At 51.0% G+C, this 5672-nt stretch overlaps 1 pseudogene; it reads right to left on the bottom strand.

The window, feature by feature from the left end:
* Nucleotides 1-1472: 1472 nt before the first annotated feature.
* Nucleotides 1473-2000, bottom strand: LOC102493092 (60S ribosomal protein L18a pseudogene; annotated as a pseudogene).
* Nucleotides 2001-5672: the final 3672 nt, after the last annotated feature.

The following is a 5672-nucleotide window of genomic DNA, read 5'->3' as shown; positions in this document are numbered from 1 at the left end:
CATCTTTTATAACCAGATCTCAAGGGAATTAATCCATTTCCAGGAGTTTATTCATGAGGATGGTGCATAATGCCAGGCAAAGACTTCTTAAGCAAGACCCCCAAAGCACAGGCAATAATCCCCCAAACAGACAGGTGGGATTACATCAGATTAAGGAGTTTCTGCACAACAAAGGACACTTGTAATTAGTGTGAATCAACAACCCTTGGAATGGGAGAGAATTTTTGTTAACTGTGCCTCTGATAAGGGACTGATAACCAGAATACACAGGGAACTCAAGCAGCTTACCTGGAAGAAAATGATTAACCCAATTAAAAGATGGGAAAATGAGCTGAATAAACAACTCTCTAAGGAAGGCATACGAACAGCCAAAAAGCATATGAAAAAATGTTCAACATCCCTCATTGTAAGGGAGATGCAGATCAAAACTGCAATGAGATACCACCTAACCTCAGTCAGAATGGAAGATTTAAAAAACAAATAATGGGGACCAGCAGTTAGCGTAATGGCTATGTTGCCGGACTCCCACGTAGTCGACCACGGTTCAAGTCCCGGACCCGGTGGCTTAAACTCACGCCAGGCTTGTGCACGTGGGTGCCCAAGATCCAAGGATGAGAATGGAGAAGGGATTGCAGCGTGGCCATACACCCTGGGGTGTGATTTCTCGCTTTCTGTCTCTATCAGGCGAGCACATGCACCCTATAGCAAAAATCTAATAAAAAAAAAAAAGGCCCTAGAATTTTTTTTTAACTTAACTTTATTTATTTTAATTTGATCAGAGAGGGACAGAGCGAGAAAGAAAGATAAAACAAGTTGCCAGGTCCAGGACTCAAACCACAGTCCGCCATGTGGGAGTCCACAGCCCTTAACCATCACACCATCTGCTGGTCCTGTGACCTTCTTTAAGTTTCTGCTATAGGTTGCCTCAGAGGTAAAGCAAGAACCCTTCACCAGTGTGGGTAACAGCCATATTGCAAGCCCCTTTCCATTCTCCTTGGGATGTCTGGCACACACACACATGCACATGGCGTGATTTCCAGACTGCTGGGCCCATAACTTGAACTGGATCCCACAGTGGGATCCAGCGCCTTAACCCCCATGCCACCTGCTGGCCCATGTGCATAAACTCTTACCATAAATACAAAGAAAAAGTTAATGGAGAGCTGAGGCTGGAGTGTGACAAGATCCAGGCCCCATGACTCACAGTACAGCTCTGGTCTGCTGTCACCCAATAGGCTGCAAACTGCTATGATCTGGGGGAGGGACAGGGTCTGCGGAGCAGGCAGAAAGGCACCTGGGCAGGAGTGGGAGGACTCCTGGGGCCTCACTCCACTCCAGCAGAGGACGAGCCTGTTTACACTGTGACGCCTCCTGCCCAGTTATGCCTCTTGAGCCGGCAGGCGTGTAAAGAAGGCAGACGGGCGCGCACTGGCTGGTCTGAGTTTATTTGGGCCGCCCTGGGGGCCCTGGATCTAGAAGAAGGTGTTGGGCCTCTTCGTGGTGAAACGAGGCTTGTGCTGGCGCTGCAGGACGCGGTGGGGCAGCGGGAACTTGATCTTGGAGTTGTGGAACTGCTTGACTGCCGGCCAGCGGCACCTACTGGGCGCAATCTCCTCCACCTTTATGATCTGGATGGAGTGGGCGCGGGCGCAGTGCCGGGCACCCATGTCGTTAGCACTAGGTGATGGCGCCGGCCGTGGTGAGGTCATGGTACTCGCAGCACATGTGTGTGCCACTGCGGGAGTCGTAGCGCAACCAGATGCCGAAGTTCTTCACCCACAGTGGAGACTTCTTGAACACCTGCCCACAGTAGACGATCTCCCCGGAGGACTTCATCTTCTTCAGTGAGGCACGAAGTACCAGAAACAGGACTTGGCGACCACGTGGTTTGGGAGGAAGATGCATGCTGTAGAGGGGAGGCATGTTGCACTTGGGAGTGGGCAGGCAGCACCCCACCACCTTGTACTCTTGGGGTGTGCCTGAGGCCTTCATGGTGCTCTCTCTGCTCTCAACGCCATCCGCAAAAGGAAGCAAGACCCTTGGGACCAGCAGTTAGCGTAATGGCTATGTCACTGGACTCCCATGTAGTCGACCGCGGTTTCGAGTCCTGGACCTGGTGGCTTAAACTCATGCTGGGTGCGTGTGCGTGCGTGCCCAAGATCCCCAGAGGAGAATGGAGGAGAAGGGATTGTGGCGTGACCATCCCCTCTGGAGGGTGATTTCTCGCTTTCTATCTCTTAGTCTCTCTCTGTCTTTCTGGCAATCACACAGGCCCAATAAGAAAAAAAAAAAAAAAATGCCTCTCCAAAAGAAGAAAAGAAAAGAAGGAAGCAAGGCCCTGGAATTTGATAGAAAGTGGACGAATATGGAAGATTTGTTGCTGAGTGAAGCAAGTCAGACTAGTCAAACTATAAAAAGAGAGGCATTGTAGGGACTAGCAATTAGCTGTGATGGCTATGTCACTGGACTCTCATATAGTTGACCATGGTTCGAGTCCTGGACCCGGTGACTTAAACTCACGCGGGGCACGTGTGCATGCGTGCCCAAGATCCCAAGAGGAGAATGAAGGAGAAGGGATTGCAGCGTGGCCATCTCCCCTGGGGGGTGATTTCTCACTTTCTGTCTCTCTGTCTCTCTCTGTCTTTCTGGTGAGCGCATGCGCCCTATAGCAAAAACTTCTCAAAAAAAAGAAAAAAAAAGAGAGAGGCATTGTATGTCTCCACAACATATAGCAACTGTCCACACTCTATGGTAGAGACTGAAAGACCGGGTAACATAAAAATATTAAAAATTGTAATGGGCACTAGAGACAAAGTGGAAAGAGAGTGTGGGAGGGGAAGAGCATAGGAAAGGAAATTTGGGGGGGAGTAGAGAGGTAGGACATTTGGACACAGATAAGGTTTATTATCTGTTGACGAGGATGTGTATAATAGTCTCACCTGGGCTGGACTGAGGTGTACATCATGCTGGGTAAAGTCTCTCCACAATCTAAATGACACATAGCTATTTAATGTATGAATAATAAAAAAATAAAATAAAGATCCCACCACCTACTGACACCATGACCTTGAAGACCAAGCTTCCAGCACATGAATCCTCAAGAGACAAACCAAGCAAATCATGACACCAAGTGCTAGTTAAAGGAAACAATCTTCATCACCAAATGTCGGCTCTTTATTTTCCTTTCCAGTTCAGCTCACACTGCTAAAACCTCCTTTTTAAACTCAGTTCCTAAGCAAGTATCAGTGGGAGAGTGACTACAGTCCTGGAAGGTCATCATAGTTGTAATGGGGACCACCGTTACCTCAGATCAAGAGTTCCACAGCCTCAGACCTGTTGAGGTGAGGCTTAAAAATCTGCATCTCAACAGTCAGGCACCAATGCTGGCACATATGGGAGGGGCCTGGGCCAGGAGCTCCCACTCCCTCCCCATCATTCCATGTTGCTCTGTGGAGGGGCCCTACCCATCAGAAAACTTGACTGCTGCTAGCTACAAACCAGGACAGAGCTCTCCCTAAGTGCAGGGAGTGGAGGGCTTGACCAGGACAGCACATTGACATGACAGCGTCCTGGGTTTGCCACATGATTCTGATATACAGCCCATGCCACAGAGACTAGTGTGGTTACTACTTAACTGCACAACAAGGGCAAAGTAGACAATACCTGTTCTGCCCTAGGAGCAGGAGCTCAAAGCATCCTCTCCCTGGGGGAACCCACCTGCCCCCCAGCTCATTTACAGGTATTCCCTCTGCCTGATCCTACAGCTCATTGTAGGTAGGTAGTCCAGATTGTGTCCAGATTGACTTCTTGCCAATACAGGCCTGGGTCCTAATGTGCGAGTGCTGAAAAGAGAGCTTCAGAGGAAACTGGACTGCCTATCTCTATAAAATTGGTTTTCTCTTATTTATACTAAAAAGATGAAGCTTTGGGGACATAAAGAATGACTTCACTTACAGGTTGGAGTATAAACTGCTTAGGATCACCCTTCACCCTGAGTGGAGTCAGTCACTCTGGATGGCCCCAATCACGAAGTGACCTCATGTCACAGGTCCCACAGACAGTTATCCAGCCATAGTGCCAACCCCTTCATAGGGCAACTCCCTGGTTTCTGTTATGCCCCATGTGGCTGGTCCAGAACCTTACGTTCGGAATGCTGCTGGGTGCTGGGCTGGGTGGCCCAACACTTCTCTGGAGGGGCTCTAGGACCTTATGTCAGGGATGTGGCCAGTTTACCTGCACACTGCACACAGGTACTCACTGTTTTCTTTCCTCTGGTCTGAGAGCTAGAGACAGGGAATGAAGAGAGCAAACACAGGACTAAAGGCCAAAGGCCAATGTTTTAGTCAGCTATAGCTGCATAAAAAAACTAAACTTAGTGACTTCACAGCACAGTCATCAATAATCCTTCCTCACAGTTTCTGTGGGTCAGAAATTCAGGATGCAGTGGGTTGGCTTGTCTCAGCCCACTGGTTTGGGGCTTAGCTGGAAGGCTTTAAGGCTGAGGCTGAATCATTTTCCAGACCACTCAGTGGTCTGGAGGTCAATGCTGGCCGTCATCTGGGGTCATAGACAAGACCCTCCATGTGCCCTGGGCTTCTTGCCAATACAGGCCTGGGTTCTAATGTGCAAGTGTTGAAAAGAGAACATCAGGAGAAGCTGAACTGCCTTTTGTGACCTAACCTTAGAAGCCATCCAGAGTCTCTTCCAGAATATTCCATTTGTGGAGGCAGTTACAAACTGGATTCAAGAGAAGAAAACAGTCTCAGCCTCAGCGCCTGTCTTTGGAGAGACGGGCATCTCTCTGTGCCATTCTGAGCAGGGCAAGCAGAGGGGCTGGTGGTCCTGTGGCTCTGAAGGGATTAACTCAGGATCATCCCAGATTCCAGGCCTGGAGGGAGGCAATAACAGGAACAGAAGAGGGCTCCCTCTGCTAAGAGGAATGAGGAGGGTGGTGACTGGAGCACTGGATCCATTTCCCACCCTCCCAGTCCTGAAGCTCAGCCTTGGGGCCCTTGAAGGGGAAATTCGAGGAAGGTCTAGTCTTGAAGCGAGCAGGCACCTGGAGGGAATAAGCAGTCAGGGCATTGCTGACCGGGCAGGGAAGGTCCCCAGCAGGCTGACACGGAAGATCAAGTGAAGAACCCTAGTGCCCTGACAAAACCACAACTAGCTTGGTGACTGGGCTTGCCTGCCCTCTTGGGTCCCCTCCAAGACAGGTCCGCGAGTGTCCTCCCCACTCGTGAAAGCACCAGTCCGCCCAGTTCGACACACATCACTGCTTTTCAGTTCTTGGAGATGTCAACTTCCCTGCCTCCTCTATCTGCCAGCGGCATCAAGGACCAGGTTGCCTGTGGCTGAGGCCAGGAGGGTTACTACGACTGGGCAGAAAGGCGGAGACCCTCTGCGGTGGAGACCGCTGTGGGCGGTGACTGGATCCCCGCCTGAGAGCTCGAGGTGGGATCGGGGACGGACACTAGGGACACACGCAGGAACCGGAGTACCGCCAAGCACCTGGGAACCTTGGCTTTGGCTCCAAAACTTGCCCCGGGCGCTTCCCGGTCTCAGCATTCAAGCCCAGGCCCCGCCCCCGCCCCGCCCCTGTCCCGCCGACCCGCAACCCCGCAACCATGGTGGCGCTGAAGGGCGTCCCCGCGCTGCTGTCCCCAGAGCTG

This window comes from Tupaia chinensis, unplaced genomic scaffold (genome assembly GCF_000334495.1).
Source record: "Tupaia chinensis unplaced genomic scaffold, TupChi_1.0 Scaffold000197_1, whole genome shotgun sequence".
NCBI classification, from domain to species: Eukaryota; Metazoa; Chordata; class Mammalia; order Scandentia; family Tupaiidae; genus Tupaia; species Tupaia belangeri.
The sequence above is the reverse complement of the archived record's forward strand: the minus strand, read 5'-3'. Positions and strand labels throughout refer to the sequence as shown.